This window comes from Erinaceus europaeus, chromosome 12, assembly GCF_950295315.1.
Source record: "Erinaceus europaeus chromosome 12, mEriEur2.1, whole genome shotgun sequence".
NCBI lineage: Eukaryota > Metazoa > Chordata > Mammalia > Eulipotyphla > Erinaceidae > Erinaceus > Erinaceus europaeus.
The window spans coordinates 57844797-57865444 of record NC_080173.1 but is presented as its reverse complement, the minus strand read 5'-3'; positions in this window follow the sequence as shown (position 1 = coordinate 57865444).

The following is a 20648-nucleotide window of genomic DNA, read 5'->3' as shown; positions in this document are numbered from 1 at the left end:
TTGATGTCAGATAATCCAGCATTATTTATTGATCTCAACTGTCTGCCAAGAAGTGTATTTTCTGTTTGCTAAGATTCCTGAATGGTGTGTCTCTATATTTATCTTTTCCTCTCTTTACCTTTCTCTTTCTCTCTGTGTGTGAACAGAACATGAAACTCATTCCATAGAAGAAACAAACAAACAAAAAAGGATAGAAACAAGTCTATAGACAGCAGGGCTATGAGAAGGATAGCAAGTTGGCTGGACATTGGGGAAGTCCCCATCTTGACAGATTGTCAGGAGAATTTATCCTGACTATTGGACTTGATAGCTGTACTTCGAGATATTTTCAAAGCATATTCAGAGGTAGGAACTCTTATACAAACTTATGAAATTGTGAGCAATAGTGAATGGAACAGAAAGTCTACACTGGAATGCTGATCATGTCAGTTAATAGCAGAATGACTGGCCAAAAACTGCCCTAGATAGTTAACCTCATAGACATTATTTCCTCTGGTGTAAAACAAAGTGACTCAAGGTTGGGGAGACACCATTAATGATTATGCAAAAGACTTTCATGCCTGAGGCTCCAAGGTGCCAGGTTCAATCTCTAGCACTACCGCACTACCATAAAACAGAGCTGAGTAGTGCTCTGATCGTGGAGTCTTCTCTCTCTCTCCCCCCCCCCTCTTTCTCTCTTGTTCATTAAAATACAGTAAATTAAATAAATTTAAAAAGGCAATTCATTCTACCTGAAAACTATATAGGATTTTTAAAATTCTTAAATTTCTGGTTTGGCATTTCTTCTGCAAGTGTTCTATATGTATCTGCATTTATTATAGAAAAATTATTTCCCCCAAATCCTGTTATTGTTCTTTTTTAAACTTTGTACCTTTGAATTATTATTTTTATTACTTTACACAATATCTCCAACATAGAGGGCACCAGAAAATGTAAAGAAGTTTAGAGTGCAAAAGGTAGAAAATGAATGAGCAAGAAAATAATGACATAACTATTCAGGATACATATGTTATTATATAAGCAAAATACAGAATCCTGCAATGTGAACCTTGAAGACTTTGGAATGGTCACTAGGTAATTCTGATTAACAAATAAATAGATAACTGTTAATGACATTAATAAATGTCTGTGTTCACGGCTGGCTGGATTAATTATGTGTTATTGATGTTTATCATTCCTTCTACTTTCTCCACATCCATTAATTTTCAAGAAATGCTCAGTTTTATGAAACTTAATTTGGAAAAAGGAATTAGTTATCATAAATCATAAAAATGATTTCCAAGTTCTTATAGTTTCTGGATGTTTTTTTCTTTTTAAACTTTTTTTTTCCCTTTTGTTGCCCTACTTGTTTATTGTTGTTGTTGTTATTGCTGTAGTTGTTGGATAGGACAGAGAGAAATGGAGAGAGGAGGAGAAGACAGACACCTGCAGACCTGCTTCACTGCCTGTGAAGTGACCCCCCCCTGCAGGTGGGAAGCCAGGGGCTCCAGTGGGATCCTTAAGTGGGTCCTTATGCTTTTCACCACCTACATTTAACCCACCTGGCTCCCAGTTTCTGGATGTTTAAGTATTCAGAGATTAAGGATACACAATAAATTTAGAAAAAATCTTTCTACAAATATTCACTAAATCTCTCCTATTACACTTTAGAGCTTCACTACTATAAACTGACACTTTTCCCTACTGAGAAAGGCAACAAGCCAGAAGGAGGAATTCCACAGCACTAAGGTTTCTTCTGGTGTGTTGGCATGCAGGCCTAAACCTAGGTTATTTACATGAGGAAGCTGACACACTATGCAAGTGAGTTATCTTGCTCCCACCTGTCTGTATGTCTGTTGACATACCACCTATCGTCTGTATCAATCCATCAATCCACCCACCTGTCTCTTTGTCAACCCAGAACCCCATGAATGTGTGGTTTTACTACCCCAGCCATATTTTCATTTAGATAACAAGCTATGTATTACTGCAATTTCCTCCCACACTGTAGCTTCTCTGTAATGCTAATGGCACTAGGGGCTTAAATATGGGTGCTGTCTATGGCAGTGCAGGTATCCTATTTAGTATGTTATCTGTCTAGCCCCAGTAATGATTTCTTTTTTTAATATTTATTTATTTATTTCCTTTTGTTGCCCTTGTTGTTTTATTGTTGTCATTGCTAAGTAGGACAGAGAAAAATGGAGAGAGGAGGGGGAGACAGAAAGGGGGAGAGAAAGATAAACACCTGCAGATCTGCTTGTGAAGCAACCCTGCAGGTGAGGAGGTGGGGGCTTGAACCAGGAATCTTACCCCAGTCTTTGTGCTTTGCGCCATCTGCGCGTAATCCACTGTGCTATCACCCAACTCCCCCCAGTAATGATTTCTTAGATTCATCACCAAATGTCCAGTCCTTGACATTAAAGAAATAATGGATAAATCAGATTTTGGTAAGCTTAGTTTCGACTCTTTAACAGTTATTGTCAAGAAAATGTAAAAACAAGTGGATAAAAAATATTTGCTAGTTGCATAACCTAGACATTGCTACATATATTGCTACTTGATGACAGAAAGGCAGCAAGACATAAGGCAGGACAAAATTACTAATGAACAGAAACCAAAAGGTAGGAACAGAGAAGATGAGAATAGGAATCTCAGGATGGAAAGAAGTGAGGAAGTCCATTTTAGCCATGTTCATAGAGGCCCACGGATATCGTATTTTTTGCTTGAGTTTGATAATTATTGTGGAGTTGGATGAAAATATTAGCTGAGAAGATAGTGTCAGAGTAGAGAAAAGGGCTAGAAATTAGTATTAGTGGGGCCACAGTCAGAGAATCATGGGATTCTCACATAGATCTGATGGACCTAGACCTCTAACAGATCCCTCTCTCCACCATCACTGGTTATATCCATCAAGAAGAACATCATAAATCCTCTTGTGGTCCTCCACAGGACCTTGCCCTCAGTGTGGAACAAAAATAGTAGAAACTGCCCCACTCTCTAAAGGGAGGCAGAGTCAATATGGGCTCAAGGTCAGATCGATGAGGTTTTATAGCTTACAGTATTTATACCCTTTTCTCATATTCAGGAGCTACTGTCTTCCCTGATCCAGCTTTCTGGTCCTATTCTCATTTCTGATACCATCTTCCCAGACAATGCTTTTAGCCCAGCTACATGTTAGCTGTCAGTCTCAGGTAAAAATTAATAAAGTCATAGGCCTCTTGGAATATACCTAAAATAGACTTCTTAGCTTCTTTCCAACATGAAGATACCAATACTCATTTGCTTACCTTTAGGTTCTTACCTCATGTTCTTACCTTTAGGTTCTTGATTATTAAACAGTTTATTCTGCTTTATATCTTAATGCTTTTCAACCGTCAAGTTGCTGATGCTACCATAAAGCCAACCTGACTTCCCTGGATAGACAACCTCACCAGTGTGTCCTGGAACCCCACCTCCCCGGAGCCCTAAGCTACTAGGGAAAGGTAGAAAAAGGCTGGGAGGATGGATTTACCTTCCAATGCCCATGTCTGGCAGATAAGCAATTATAGAAGCTAGACTTTCTACCTTCTACATCCCATTAATATCTTTGATCCATATTCCTAGAGGAATAAAGAAAAAGGAAGCTTCCAATGGAGGAGATAGTATATAGAAATCTGCCAATGGGCATTGTGTCCCTTTCATGTCTTCTTTTCTTTTTTTTTTTAGTCTTAGAATGATTTTAAAATAACAGTAGTCAATTATTGTTATAACCAAGTTAGTTGGGAGATTTGTTTTTCTATAAAAATTTAGTGGTTAGGATTTACTGTAATATTCTTTTTTATTTAAGAAAGGATTAATTAACAAAACCACAGGGTAGGAGGGGTACAATTCCACACAGTTCCCATCACCTAATCTCCATATCCCACCCCCTCCCCTGATAGCTTTCCCATTCTCTATCCCTCTGGGAGCATGGACCCAGGGTCATTGTGGGTTGCAGAAGGTAGAAGGTCTGGCTTCTGTAATTGCTTCCCCGCTGAACATGGGCGTTGACTGGTTGGTACATACTCCCAGTCTGCCTCTCTCTTTCCCTAGTAGGGTGGGTCTCTGGGGAAGCGGAGCTCCAGGACACATTGGTGGGGTCTTCAGTCCAGGGAAGCCTGGCCGGCATCCTGATGACATCTGGAACCTGGTGACTGAAAAGAGAGTTAACATACGAAGCCAAATAAATTATTGAGCAATCATGGACGCAAAGTTTGGAATAGTGAACAGGAAGTGTTAGGGGGGTACTCACTGCAAACTTTAGTGTACTTCTGCTTTCAGGTATATATTTTACAGTAGTTTATGGATACATGTGAACATATGCTCTCTCTCACAGAAACTGGTGTATATCTAGGTTTTGGGACTTTGTTAGAAAGTGAACCACCTGAGATGGAATTAGAGTATACTATGAAAGGAAAGGTCTCACCCGAGTAGTGAAGTTGAAGGGTTGTCATTCCACACGTGAAGTCTCTGGACACAGTCTGAAGTGAAACATGTTGAGGTGGCAATCGTTGTGTTGGTTAGGTTGTGATCGGCAGATGGTGATTAGTTTCTTGTCTGATGTATGGCATGTGAAGATCTTCTCCCATTCTGTGAGGGGTCTCTTTGTTTGTTTAATAGTTTCTTTGGATGTGTAGAAGCTTTTCAATTTGATGTAGTCCCATTCATTTGTTTCTGCTTTAGTCTTCCTTGCAATTGGGTCTATTTCATCAAAGATGTCCTTGTGGTGTAGACGGGAAAGTGTTTTACCAATGTTTTCCTCTAAGTATTTGATTGTTTCAGGTCTAACATCCAGGTCCTTGATCCATTTGGAGTTGATTTTTGTTTCTGGTGAGATGAGGAGGTTCAATTTCATTCTTCTGCATGTTACAACCCAGTTTTCCCAGCACCATTTATTGAAGAGAGCTTCATTTTTGCATTTAATCCTTTGGGCCCCCTTATCAAAGATTAGATGTCCATAGGTGTGGGGCCCTTTCATGTTTTCTATTTTTTTAGAGAACTTTGTTTGGAGCTCTTCTTTTGTGTTTCCTAACTCCTTAGTGAAATATTCTTTTAACTCTTGAGTATATTTCTCCATACTATGCTTCAATTCCTGGAAAGTCCTCATAATGAACTTTTCGTTTGTTCATCAGGAAACTGCTCAGTTCCTGCTAATGGTGGTGCCAGAGCTTGAACCAGGTACTTTGAAGCATCAGGCATAAGAGTCTCTTTGCACATCCATTATGCTTTCTACCCCCACCCCATAATGAACTTTCTGTAGTTTTTTATCCAATAGTTTCTTGACACCACTCTGTTTAATTTCTATCTGACTGATATGCATGTTTTGTTGTTTAGTTCTGCTATTACTTTATTTTTGTTTATGCAGTTATTGTGCTGGTTACTGCTGACCAGCAGGTGGTAGTACTTATTTTACTTTATTATTGATTTAATAAAGATCGCCAAGACTGAAGGATAAGAGGGGACAATTCCACACAAATCTCACCACCAGAGTTCCACATCCTATCCAATCCATTGGAAGCTTTCCTATTCTTTATCCCTCTGTAAACATGGACCCAGGGTCATTATGGGGTACAGAAGGTGGAAGGTCTGGCTTCTGTAATTGCTTCTCTGCTGGACATGGATGTTGGCAGGTTGATCAGTATTCCCAGCCTTTCCCGAGTGGAGCAGGGCTCGGGGAAAGTGCAGTTCCAGGGTACATTGATGAAGTGGTATCAGAGTTGGAAATAGGGCAAGAAAGCTGTATCAGGGCAAAGAGTAGCTCCCAAGTATGGGAAAAGTGTATAAATATTATTAACTGTAGGGAGTCGGGCGGTAGCGCAGCGGGTTAAGTGCACGTGGCGCAAAGCACAAGGACCAGCATAAGGATCCCAGTTCGAGCCCCCGGCTCCCCACCTGCAGGTGAGTCACTTCACAAGCGGTGAAGCAGGTCTGTAGGTGTCTGTCTTTCTCTCCCCCTCTCTGTCTTCCCCTCCTCTCTCCATTTCTCTCTGTCCTATCCAACAACAATGACATCACTAATAACTACAACAATAAAACAGCAAGGGCAACAAAAGGGAATAAATGAATATTAAATATATATATATATATATATTATTAACTGTTAAGCCCATCAATTTCATTTGGGGCCAATATTCAGCACAGGGGCTTGTAAAACCTCTGCATCCCAGTAGATCTGAGCTCTAGTCTATGGCTATAGCTAGGAACATTTTAGGCTGTACTCATTGCTGGACCCATCTTCCTCTAGTGGCAGAGTATGTTGACCCAACCTCCCTTCAAAGAATGGGGTAGTCACTATCAGTGTTGACCCACATTGATGGCCAGGCCCTGTGGAGGTCCACAAGAAGGTCTACTCTGTTGTTCCTGTTGGAGATGACTAGTGATGGTAGAGAGAGGGATTTTTTTGTTTGTTTTTTTCAATATTTATTTATTTATTTATTCACTTTTGTTGCCCTTTTTGTTTTATTGTTGTAGTTTGTGATGTGATTGTTGGATAGGACAGAGAGAAATGGAGAGAGGAGGGGAAGACAGAGAGAGGGAGAGAAAGATAGACACCTGCAGACCTGCTTCAGCACTTGTGAAGCGACTCCCCTGCAGGTGGGGAGCCGGGGCTCAAAATGGGATCTTTATGCAGGTCCTTGCACTTTGTGCCATGTGCTCTTAACCTGCTGCACTACCGTCCAACTCCTGAGAGGGATTTTTTTAGAGGTCTGTGATAATCCCTGGATTATGGGGTGGCCTGATACTGACCAAATGAGCCAGCATTAAAGTATGCTGGTTTATTGTCCTTACCCAGCTTTTGTAGTCTTTATCTTGTCTGACAAGTCTTGGAGTGAGTGAAGGAAGTGGAATAGGAACAAGGTAAGGAGGGTATCTAGGTTAAGTAGAAAATATTTCAGTACTTAATTAAAAAAAATTTTTAAGCCTTTCTTTTTCTTTTTTTTTAAATTAGTTTAATAATGATCAACAAGACTGTAGTACAAGAGAGGTGCAATTCCACACAATTCTCACCACCAGAGTTCCACATCTCATCCCCTCCAAGAGAAGCTTTCATATTCTTTCTCCCTCTGGGAGCATGGACTCAGGATCATTATGAAGTGTAGGTGGTGAAAGGTCTGATTTCTGTAATTGTTTCTCTGCTGAGCATGGGCATTGGCAGGTCAATCCATACTCTCAGCCTGTTTCTATCTTTCCCTATTCCAACAGGGCTCTTGAGAGGTGGGGTCCCAGGACACACTGGTGAGGACAAGGAACTTGATGGCTGAAAAGCATTAAAATATAAAGCACACCACAATGATTAATAGTCAGCAACCTAAAGGCAAGAATAAAGCAGATATTATTTGGGCTCTCCATTTTGGAAAAAGCTAATAGGTCTATTTTTAGTATATTCCAAGGGGGTCATGACTTTACTAATTTTTGCCTGAGCCTAAGAGCTAACACACAGGTGGGCTAAAGGCATTGTCTGAGAAGATGGTGGGTTCCTATTCTTTTCTTTTTTTTTTTTTAATTTATTTATAAAAAGCAAACACTGACAAGAACCATAGGATAAAAGGAGTACAACTTCACATAATTCCCATCACCAGAACTCTGTATTTCATCCCCTCCTCTGATAACTTTCCTATTTTTTTTTATTCAAGAAAGGATTAATTAACAAAACCATAGGGTAGGAGGGGTACAGCTCCACACAATTCCCACCACCCAATCTCCATATCCCACCCCCTCCCCTGATAGCTTTCCCATTCTCCATCCCTCTGGGAGCATGGACCCAGGGTCATTGTGGGTTGCAGAAGGTAGAAGGTCTGGCTTCTGTAATTGCTTCCCCGCTGAACATGGGCATTGACTGGTCGGTCCATACACCCAGTCTGCCTCTCTCTTTCCCTAGTAGGGTGTGTCTCTGGAGAAGCTGAGCTCCAGGACACATTGGTGGGGTCTTCAATCCAGGGAAGCCTGGCCAGAATCCGGATGGCATCTGGAACCTGGTGACTGAAAAGAGAGTTAACATACAAAGCCAAACAAATTGTTGAGCAATCATGGGCCCAAAGCTTGGAATAGTGGAGATGAAGTGTTAGGGAGGTACTCACTGCAAACTCTAGTGTACTTCTGCATTCAGGTATATATTTTACAGTAGTTTAAAGATACGTGTGAAGATATGCTCTCTCTCACAGAAACTGGTGTATATCTAGGTTTTGGGACTTTGTTAGAAAGTGAACCACCTGAGATGGAATTAGAGTATACTATGAAAGGAAAGGTCTCACCCGAGTAATGAAGCTGAAGGGTTGTCATTCCACACGTGAAGTCTCTGGACACAGTCTGAAGTGAAGCATGTTAGGTGGCAATCGTTGCATTGGTTAGGTTGTGATCGGCAGATGCAATATTATTTGATACGGATTGGGAGAGGCATATGGGAAAGTGGGCCCTATCCAAGGGTTCCAGGACTGGGGGAAGTAGGGGCTGTATAGTGGAGATGTGAGGTTCCTGCTGTCGTAGGGTTCAAAAAGACAATCAATAGTTAATGTTATCATCACATTATTTGGTAATTGGGTTAACTTTGAAAAGTCCTTTTGTTATGGTTTGCTATACAGTACCCAGTATCTTGTATATAGCTGTGCTATTGGATGCTTCTGATCTACTTTGTCTAGGCTTTTGAGAGAGTCGGCATATCAAATACACAGCCTATATATGAAAAAGATTCAGTTTGTGTTTTGAAAAACTTTGAGACATACAATTGTTTTTGCCCTCTCAAATTAATTAACTAGTGATTTATATGTCTACATTTTGGTAGGAGTGTACATAAACACCATTCCTACCACCAGAAGACTGTGACCCATCCCTCCCACCCACTCCCACCCCCCACTGGCCCAGGAAGCTGCATGTCTACCCCTCACCACAGGGTTTTTATTTTGGTGCCCTACTTACAATTTGGTCAGGTCCTGCTTTTAGTTTCCCTTTTAGATCTCCTTACTCAACTTCTCTTGATGAGTGGGATCATCCCATACTCATCTTTATCTTTCTGACTTAGCTCACTTAATATAATTCCTTCTAGCTCTGTCCAAGAAGGGTCAGAGAAGGAGGGTTCATTGTTCTTGATAGCTGCATAGTATTTCATTGTGTATATATACCACAGCTTTCTCAGCCACTCATCTCTTGTTGGGCACCTGGGTTGCTTCCAGATTTTAGCTATTATGAATTGTGCTGCTATGAACATAGGAGTACATACCTCTTTTTGGTTGGGTGTTATGGACTCCTTGGGTTATAACCCCAGGAGAGGAATTACTGGATCATATGGAAGGTCCATGTCTAGCCTTCTGAGAGTTTTCCAGACTGCTCTCCACAGAGGCTGTACCAATTTACATTCCCACCAGCAATGTAAACGGGTTCCTCTGTCCCCACATCCTCTCCAGCATTTGTTGCTGCTGTCCTTTTTGATGTATGCCATTCTTACAGGAGTGAGGTGGTATCTTAGTGTTGTCTTAATTTGCATTTCTCTGACAATCAGTGACCTAGAGCAGTTTTTCATATGTTTGTTAGCCTTTTGGATCTTCTCTGTAGTGAATGTTTTGTTCATATCCTCTGCCCATTTATGGATGGGGTCATTTGCTTTTTTGGTGCTAAGTTTGCTGAGCTTTTTATATATTTTGGTGATTAGTTTATTGTCTGATGTATGGCATGTGAAGAACTTTTCCCATTCTATAAGGGGTCTCTTTGTGTGATATTTTCTTTGGATCTGCAGAAGCTTTTCAATTTGTTGTAGTCCCATTGGTTTGTTTCTGCTGTAGTCTTACTTACAATTGGGTTTGATTCATCAAAGATGTCCTTGAGGTATAGGTGGGAAAGTGTTTTACCAATGTTTTCCTCTAAGTATTTGATTGTTTCTGGTCTGACATCTAGGTCTTTGATCCATTTGGAGTTGATTTTTGTTTCTGGTGAGATAAGGTGGTTCAATTTCATTCTTCTGCATGTTACAACCCAGTTTTCCCAGCACCATTTATTGAAGAGAGCCTCCTTCATTTAATCCTTTGGGCCCCCTTATCAAAGATTAGATGACCATAGGTATGGGGATTTATTTCTGGGCTTTCAATTCTGTTCTACTGGTCTGTGTGCCTATTTTTGTTCCAGTACCATGCTGTTTTGATGATGATGGCTTTATAATATAGTTTAAGGTCTGGGATGGTCATTCCTCCATTTCTGTTTCTTTTCCTCAAGATGGTTTTGGCAATTCTAGGTGTTTTCAGGTTCCAGATAAATGATAGTAGTGTTTGTTCTATTCTCTTAAAGAAGCTTGGTGGAACTTTAATGGGTATTGCATTAAATTTGTATATGGATCTAGGGAGAATATTCATTTTGATGATATATATATTCTTCCAATCCATAAGCATGTGATTTTTTTCCATTTCTTGGTATCAATTTCTATTTCCTTGAGTAGCAACTCATAGTTCTCAGTATATAAGTCTTTCACTTCTTTGGTCAACTTTATTCCTAGGTATTTGATTGATTTTGCTGAAACAGTAAATGGGAGTGATTTCTGGATGTCTTCTTCTTCAGATTTAGTGTTTGCATAAAGAAATGCCACTGATTTTTGTACATTGATTTTGTAGCCTGATACCTTGCTATATTGCCTAATAACTTCCAGTAGTTTTCTGCTGGATTCTTGAGGTTTTTCTATGTATACTATCATATCATCTGCAAATAGTGAGAGCTTGACTTCTTCCCTTCCAATCTGCATTCCATTGATTTCTTTCTCTTGCCTAATTGCTATGGCAAGAACTTCCAATACTATGTTGAAGAGTAATGGTGACAGTGGACAGCCCTGTCTAGTTCCTGATCTGAGGGGGATTGCTTTCAGCTTCTGTCCATCGAGTATGATGTTGGCTATACGTATGCTATATATAGACTCCACTATCTTGAGGAATTTCCTATCATTCCCATTTTTTTAGAGTTTTATGCACGAATGGGTGTTGGATTGTGTCAAAGGCTTTCTCTGCATCTATTGAGATAATCATGTGGTTTTTGGCTTTGCTTTTATTGATGTGGTGAATGACATCCATTGACTTATGGATGTTGAACCACCCTTGCATTCCTGGGATGAATCCCACTTGGTCGTGATGAACAATCTTTTTCATATGTTGCTTTATCCGGTTGGCCAAGATCTTGTTTAATATTTTGGCATCTATGTTCATCAGCGATATTGGTCTGTAGTTTTTGTTTTTTGTTCTGTCCCTATCAGCATTTGGTATCAGGGTGATGTTGGCTTCATAGAAGGTGGAAGGGAGTATTCCTTTTTCTTCAATCTTATGGAAAAGCTTAAGAAGTATGGCTACTAACTGTTTCCAGAAAGTTTTGTAGAATTCATTTGTGAAGCCATCTGGTCCAGGACTTTTGTTGTTGGGGAGATTCTTAATAACAGTTTCAATTTCTTTGTCTGTGATTGGTGAATTTAGATTTTGTAGTTCTTCTTGGTTCAGTTTTGGAAGGGCATATGCTTCTAGGAATTGTTCCATTTCTTCCAGATTCTCTAGCTTGGTGGCATATAGTACTTTATAGAAGTTTCGCAGGATTCTCTGGATTTCTGTGGATGTCAGTTGTGATATCTCCTGCATTGTTTACAAATCTATTAATTTGAGTCTTCTCTCTTTTTTGTTTGGTGAGTCTGGCTAGGGGTTTGTCAATTTTGTTTAATCTTTCAAAGAACCAACATTTGGCTTCATTGATCTTTTGTATGGTTCTTTTATTTTCGATGTTGTTTATTTCTGCTCTAACTTTAGTGATTTCTGTCCTTTTGGTTGCTTTAGGGTTCCTTTGTTCCTCTTCCTCTAAGTCCTTGAGGTGTGCAGTAAGGTTGTTCATTTGAGCTTCTTCTTGGTGTTTAATATGTGTTTGTATGGCTATAAGTTTCCCTCTCAGTACTGCTTTAGCTGTGTCCCAAATATTTGGATAGGTTGTGTCTTCATTTTCCTTAGTTTCCAGGAACATTTGAATTTCCTGCTTGAGTGAGTCTCTGACCCAGTGGTTCTTAAGGAGTATGTTGTTTAGTTTCCAAATTCTGTGACTTTTAATAATTTTCTGTTTGTTGTTAAATGTTAGTTTTATTCCACTGTGATCTGAGAAGATACTTGGGATGATTTCGATGCTCTTGAATTTATTGATGCTGTCTTTGTTGCCTAACATGTGGTCTATCCTTGACTATGTGTTATGTGGATTTGAAAAGAAGGTGTATTCCAGTTTTTTGGGGTGATGGACTCTAAAATTTTCAAGAGGTTTAGTCTGTCAATCTCTTCATTCAATTCTCTTGTATCTTTATTGGTTCTCTGCTTTGTTAATCTGTCTAAGTGTGAGAGTGGGGTATTGAAGTCTCCCACTATTATTGTATTACTATTGAGGTATTTTTGAAATTTTTTCAGTAGGTGCTTTATGTATTTAGATGGTCCCTCATTGGGTGCATAGATGTTAATAATTGTTAAGTCTTCTGGCTGATTGATCCTCTAATCATTATGTAATGCCCTTGCCTATCTTTTATTACTTTATTTAATTTAAAATCTATCGTGTCTGGGATGAGAATGGCTGTTCCTGCCCTTTTTGTGGTCTGTTAGCCTGTATGATAGTTTTCCATTCTTTCACTTTAAATCTGTGTTTATCTTGTTGTGACAGATGGGATTCTTGCAAGCAGCATATGGTTGGGTTATGTTTTCTGATCCATCCCCCCACCCTGTGCCTTTTGATGGGTGAGTTTAAGCCATTGACATTTATTGATATTATGGATTTAATGTATTGTAGTGCCATTGTTCAAAAAATTTTTTTTTGTTTGCTCTGATATATTGCAAGTATTATAGTGATGTTCTTGTTTATAAGAGGTCTTTTAGAACCTCTTTCAGGGCCGGCTTGGTGATGGTTGCCTCCTTTCACTGTTGTTTGTCTAAGAAGGTTTTGATCCCTCCATCTAGTTTGAATGAAACTCTAGCAGGATATATTATCCTTGGTTGAAACTCTTTTTCATTCAGGGCTCGATAGATATCTTGCCATTCCCTCCTGGCTTTTAGAGTTTGACTGGGGAAGTCTGCAGATAATCTTATGGGTTTTCCTTTGTATGTGACTTTTTGTTTGTCTCTTGAAGCCTTTAGGATCCTTTCTTTATCCTTACTTCTCATTGTGACTATGATGTGTCTTGGTGTCTTCAGGTCTGGGTTGATTCTGTTTGGTACTCTCTGGGCCTCTTGAATCTTGATGTCCTTTCTGTTATTCTTGTCTGGGAAGTTTTCTTCTATTATTTCCTCTAGAATATTTGCTTCCCCTTCCTCTCTTTCTTCCTCTGGCAGGCCAATTATAGGAATGTTACTTCTTTGGAGATCATCCCATATGTCTCTGTTGTTGTTTTCAGTGTCTCTCAATCTCTTTTTAAGCTCTTTCACCTCTTAGTTTTCTCTAACTCATCCTCTGTCTGACTAATTCTGTTTTCTGCTTCTGTTAGTCTGCTTTCCCTTGCCTCAGCTTCTTTCTTCATTACAGCTATTTCAGCTTTCAGTTCTCTAATTGCCTCAAGATAATCAGTATTTTCCTTGGGGATTTCATCTGTTGTTTCCCTAATACTGCCATTCCTTTCCTCCAGTGTTGTTTTCATTTCTGTGATTAATAAGTTTATTATTGCTTGCATACTTTTCTTATCTATGGTTACTTCTGGCTGATTAGTAGTTTCTTCTGGGCTCTTGTCTTCATTCATTGGAGTATCAGTTTTATTTGATTTTGATCTACCCATTTTTTTTATTTATGTGTTTCTTTTTTTTATATGCTCTGTTGTTCCTCAGTTGTTGTGTCTTGAGTACAAGCAACACTGTACTAAATACCTTTATGACAATTGCACTCACCAACCTCAGGAATTACAGTAGCAACTGAAGCAAGTATTGAAGCAGTTTAATCGTTACCAGTTAGCCAAACAATTTCTCCAGTTCGAGAAAGAATAGTAACCAAATCCCAGTGAATAAGAAAGAGAAAAAAAAGAAGGGATAGCAAGAATAGACAGTTACGCAAATCTACTATCCACTGTATATTCTAGTGGTAACAAGAGGGGAAAGGGAACTAGAGCAGAGATACACACATAGAGAGTCCACTTTGAGTCAGATTTCTTCCCCAAAATAATTCACGAATTCAGAAAGGCAAAGAAGAAGGAAGAAGTGTATGACAAGTTAAAAAAAAAAAAAGAGAAAGAAGGGAAAAGAAAGAGAAAAGGGAAAAGATAAGAAAAAGAGCTGTAATTAAAGAGCAGTGAAAGGAAAGGTTTTTTTATTACTTTATTTTTAATTCAATTTAATTTAATTTTTTGATTAGCTAGGAGGGGGAGAGAAGGGAGAGTCTGTAGAGGAGCTAGGATTAAGGAGACAAGTTTCTCCCACAATAGATAAGATGCCCACTACCCTAGCACTGAAATATATGCTAAGAGTTAATTCTGATCAACCTAAATGGGGGGAAGATATATGCCTTTATATAATATTAATAGTAAAATAGAGCATGGTAAAAAAATAAAATAAAATAAAAACCCTGTCCCAGATTACCTCAAACCTTGTGATCAGAGGCAGCTTATTGTTAAGAATGAGAAAAAAAAACAAACAAAAATAAACACCTCAGGACTAGACAAGGATAGCTGAAATAGACAGTTATGCAAATCTATTATCCACTGTATATTCTAGAGGTGGCTAAAGGAGGAAGGGAAGTTGAGCAGAGACACTCGCAGTGAGAGTCCACACTGAGTCGGAATTCTTCCCCAAAATAATTCCCAAATGTGTATCAGTGAATTCAAAAAAGCACACTGTTTGTTGGTGTGGGGGCTGGGGGTGCTGGCTTTGGAAGCTGTAAGATTAAGGAAGAAAGGATGACAAGAATGAGAAAAAGAAAAAAAAAGAAAGAGAGAAAAAAAGAAAAAGACGAGAAAAAACAGTCATAAAAGAGTAGTGAAAGGAAAGGGTTTTATTTATTTATTTATTTTTAATTATTTAATTAGCTATGCGGGGTGAGGTTGGGAGGTTGGCTACTTAGAAAGAAAAAAGGCCAGAGGTTTCAGAAGGGTATAGACTTAGAATGAATGATACTCCCTGGTGGGACAGGAATTTGGTAAAGAGAGTGCTCCTAGCAGGGGAGCCTGTTAGGAGCTGGTCCCCAGGGACTGGTTATGGGGGGGGGGGGCAAAGGGGAGGTGGTATGCTTAAAAATTAAAAGGAAAAAAATTTTTCCCCTTTTTTTCCTACTCTAATTCTTAACCCAAATTAAGTTATAGTCACCTCCTTGGTGTCACCGCTAGGACCCCTTATTGACTGGCCTACTAAAGGCAGAAAATCCTACCATTTCCAGGAGATGTGGTCAGAGCTCAAGCCACTAGAAGCTTCTCAGTCAGCCATCTTCCCAACTTTCCTATTCTTTAACCCCTATTCTTTTCTTTTTAGATTCATTTTTTTGCCTTCTTAAACTCCAAGACAGCAGGAACCCTCCCCATTCTCTATAAAACCCATATTTCTCCAAGTCATCGAAACTCCAGGGCATTGCTTGTCTTCCTGTATAGTTCACTTGATTCATACCATTTGATAATACATCTAATGAGCTCAGCCAAATCAGTGCAACCAGCAGTATCTCAACACATTTCCTATTAGAATGTGTCCAGAGACACCAGGCATAGAATGTCAAGCCTTCAGCACCAGTACTCTGGTGAGACAGTTCCTAGCTCATAGGACTCCTCAACTCCATATCAGGATAAACACTTCCTAACAAAGCCACAGAACCTAGGTATAGATCAGGGTCCATGAGACAGGACGCATACGTATACCTACCCATATGTTAGGGGGAAATATACACCTTAAAGCAAAAGTGCATAGTAGTTTGTTGTGACCCAAAATAGCAAGGAAGTAGGAAGACTTCAAAAAAAAAGACACCATAAGATGATACTTACATACTTTCCCCATATTTGGGAGCTACTCTTTTCCCTGATCCAGCTTTCTAGTCTTATCACCAACTCTGACACCATCTCCCCACACAATACCTTCGGTCAGCCTGCATGTTAGGTGTTGTGCTCAGGCAAAAATTAATAACATCATGGGCCTCTTAGAATATATCTAATATAGACCTACTATCTTTTTCCAAAATAGAGACCCCAAATCTCATCTGCTCTATTCTTGCCTTTATGTTGCTGACTGTTAATCATTGTGTTCTGCTTTATATATTTTTAAAATATTTATTTATTCCCTCATGTTTCCCTTGATGCTTTATTGTTGTAGTTATTATTGTTGTTTATGATGATGTCATTGTTGTTGCATAGGACAGAGAGAAATGAAGAGAGGAGGGAAAGACAGAGAGGGGGAGACAAAGAGAGACACCTGCAGACCTGCTTCACTGCTTGTGAAGTGACTCTTCTGCAGGTGGGGAGCAGGGAGCTTGAACTGAGATCCTTAAGCCAGTCCTTGCGCTTGACACCACCATTGAAGCCGCTGCACTGCCACCTGACTCCCGCTCTGCTTTATATTTTAATGCTTTTTTCAGCCACCAAATTGCAGATCCTATCATAATGCCAACCTGACTTCCCAGACAAAGGACCTCACCAATGTGTCCTGTAGCCCTACCTTCCCATAATAACACTGGGTTCATGCTCCCAGAGGGAGAAAGAATAGGAAAGCTTTCAAGGGAGGGGATGGGATACAGAGTTCCAATGGTGGAAATTGTGTGGAATTGTGCTCTTCCTATCCTATGGTCTTATAGATATTTTTTAGGTCTTTCAACTTGCTTGCTGTACTTATTGTGTCACTGCAAACTATTGTGCACTTTTACATTAAGGTATAAATTTTCCCCTAACTTATGGATACATATGCTCTACCTTATGGGCTCCTGGATGTATCTAGGTGCTATGGTTTTCTTAGGAAGTGAACCACCCGAAATGGAATTGAGGAGTCCAAGAGCTAGAAACAGTCTCACCAGAGAACTAGAGCTGAAGGGTTGGCATTCCATACTTGACATCTCTGGACACATTCAAAAGTGAAATTTTCAAGGTGGTACTGGTTGTGTTGAAGTTGAGTTGGTGTTCTTGTTGTGATCTCTAGGTTTCTCTTTGCATATGTTGCATGGTGGAGAGGGTGGGGGGTGGAGTTGGGTTTTTGTTGTTTCCTTCTGTGCTCCTTGTGGTGCATGTATATGATTACTCTATGATTTTGATCTGTAATCAAGCCTCAGGGGGTTGCTGTTGGACTGCAGCTCTATTCACAGAAGCAGGACAAATTGCCATTTAGCTGGATATTCACACCCAGCTCTGCAAATAACCTTTATGTTTGTGCTAGAAAGTGAACTTCCTTTTGTCATAAACACTTCCTGCTTTTTGGAGGTATCCTTGCCTGAATTTCAGTAGGCTAAAACTCCTGAACCAAGGAATAAAAGTTCCTGAGCTTCCTTCTCTCACCATCAGCTGTGAAAACACAGTATAAGTTTCATAGACCTAACATACCTTTCTCCAAACTGTAAACAAGTGACAAAGCCATATGTAAAGATATGCACATTGCATGTCACCATGGACTACAAATTAGAATGTAATGACACTAAATATCTATTCAGATGGTCAAAATGTAGCAATATGATTACATCAAAAACTGAATATTATTTATCTTTAAAAGAAACAATAAAAAACTATCAGTCATGTAATGTGGTTGTTTTTAATTTTGAAAGCAAGGTAAAGAGATGAAGAGAAACTTACTATGATTTTTTTTTTATTATGTAAGTGGGCATGAGTTACCCCACAATTGATAGCAAAATAGATGAGACTGAGATTAAAGAGTCAAAGCTAATTAAAGAATTCACTACATCTGGGAATATACCCTAAAAGGGAGGTAATTATTTGTAGGCTAAAATATCATAGCCTAATAAAATAAAAGTGTACAAGTGTAAGGTCACTAGAACAATAGAATGCCAACATAGTAAAGTGTGCTCTGTTTATTAGAAAAATAAATTTTATTTTGGAGTTCAATAAAAATCTAATTAAAGTTGATTTTGACTGGTCGTCCCTGTTGCTGCAACTCATATTACTTATTAATTGTTTCCTAGGGTCTAGAGGTCTCTTCATAACTTGAGGTATGAAGAGGTATGACCAAAATTTTCCTAGAGCATAATAACTGGATATATTATTCTATAAAAAGTTCTGATATATCTGAAGTGCTAATGAACACCGAACCTTTATTCAAGATCATGTTATACACACTAAACTATTTTGATCTTTTGCTTTAAGTTAAAGTTATTCCTCTTAATTGTTTGATATATTTTGCTATCTCATATTTATTTGGTATGTCTTCTATTACTACAAAGCAGAAACAAATTATTTCTTGAATAATTTTCAGCCAGGAATTCATTCATGAGTGGAGATATTAAAGGGGTTATTAGGTAATGATAGTATTTCTAAAATTCTTTTAAACCTCCTTGCTTATAGATTATGTAAACTAGTTTCTTCTAGCTAATTATAGTTCTGGATTCCTCCCATGTTATTGAAACTTTGTCTTATACTCTTACGAAGTGAAATTTTAGCAAAAGATAGTTAAATAGTGAACAGTTCTATTCACTAATATTATCAAGACAATAGCTATTGTATAAGTGAATGTTTAGTTCTTAATTATTTGGGATGCTTTGCTTGATTCATTAAAGTCACATACACACACATACATACACATCCAGACTTATAGATATGTGTCTTCTAGTTGTGAATTTGCTCACTTCCTAAAAATTATTCAGACGTGTCTATTGATTTAATTTTAGATTAAAGCTGAATAAAGTTTGAGGTTTCTCTTTATCTCCAGATAATGGACACTCCACAAAAATTCTGTCATTAGCAAAGAACATAAATTAACACATTGCACACTATCAGAGTCTTTAGCAGAAGAAAAGATAAAGAAAACAACACAAAGGAACAATCATGATATAACATGGGTAACTAATTCTTATAAAAATATCATGTAGAATATAAAGTGTTTTTATTTTTTATTTATAAAAAGGAAACATTGATAAAAAAAAAAACCTTAGGATAATAGCGGTACAACTCCACACAATTCCCATCACCAGAACTCTGTATCCCATCCCCTCCTCTGATAGATTTCCTATTCTTTAGCCCTCTGGGAGCATGGACCAATGGACATTATGGAGTGCAGAAGGTAGAAGGTCTGGCTTCTGTAAATGCTTCCCCACTGAACATGGGCATTGACAGGTCAATCCATACTCTCAGCCTGTCTTTCTCTTTCCCTGGTGGGGTGGGGTTCTAGGGAAGCAGGGCTTCAGGACACATTAGTGGGATCATCTGTCTAGGAAAGTTTGGCTGGCATCACAGTAGCATCTGGAACCTGGTGGCTGAAATAAGAGTTAACATATAAAGCCAAACAAATTGTTGACTAATCATGAACCTAAAGACTGTAGTAGTGCAGATGAAGATTTGGGGGTCTCCGTTTTGTAGACATTTAGTAGGCCTATTTTAGTTATAGTCCAAAGGGCCCATGACTATACTAGTGTTTTTTTTTTGTTTTGTTATGTTTTGTTTTGTTTTTCTGAGCTTAACATCTGATATGCAAGTGGATCCAAGTTATTTCTTCTGCACTAAACTTGACATGTCTCTGTCACATTACTTTATGTAGCCTGTGACTTTCTTAATCAGAAGGTTCATGAAATGATAATGAAATTGATAAACATTGATTCATTATGTTACTTCATTAAACTCATCCACCAGCCAGTGAGATTTATTTTCTAACTTTTTGATATTCACCCTATAAGAATTCTGATCTCCAGATTCCTAAAGTGTTTTTGTAAGTTCTATATACACTCCACTATTCAGTTTGTTATTTTTCTCAGTCAAGAGGCCTGAGAGCTTCTACTTTTTTAACAAAACATCACCAAATGCAAACTGAGTTTGTCCTTTTTTTAATTTTCTATCACTACAACAAAACTGAGGTGTTTTTCCCACATCATTGCTTTTCCAAAGGAAGATAAGCTTTGTTTTGCTTAACAGCAATCTTTTGGTTTCAAACTCCTCAGTGGTTCTGTATCAACTAAGAAAAATATTTCAGATTATACATCACCTCAAAACTTACAGTATAGCTTTGAGCTCAAGATACGATTTTTACAACAAGTGCTAAATTGGAAAAAAACTCAACTTTGCTATTGACAAGCCAAGAATTCCTGATACTTTCCACTGAAAAAGAAACTGAAAAAACTGAGCCAACAAGTGAGAAGTTGACAAAATGTTTTTGTTTTGATCCTGTATATAAAAAAAACAATACTGTTGTATAACAGTTATTAAAAAGTTAAAAAGAAGTATTGATGCAAATTCCTTTAGATTCAGCTTTCATACTCCATGGCTATAATGCAATCCTTTTTAAAAAACATAAACAACATGCTCTACTAAAAGAAATAAATGGGAGTTGGGCAGTGGCACAGTGGGTTAAGTGCATATCCACCAACAACGACACAAATAACCACAACAATGTTAAACAATAAGGGAAACAAAAGGGAAATGAATAAAAAATATTAATAAAAACAAAAAAGGAAAGAAATGTAGTGATTTTCCTGGAGAGTATGGCCTTTTCCTGATGAGTATGGCCTTAATAGTGAGAGGTCATGAGGGATTGATATTTCATAAATAATTTTGTTTGCCTCTATGTCTAACA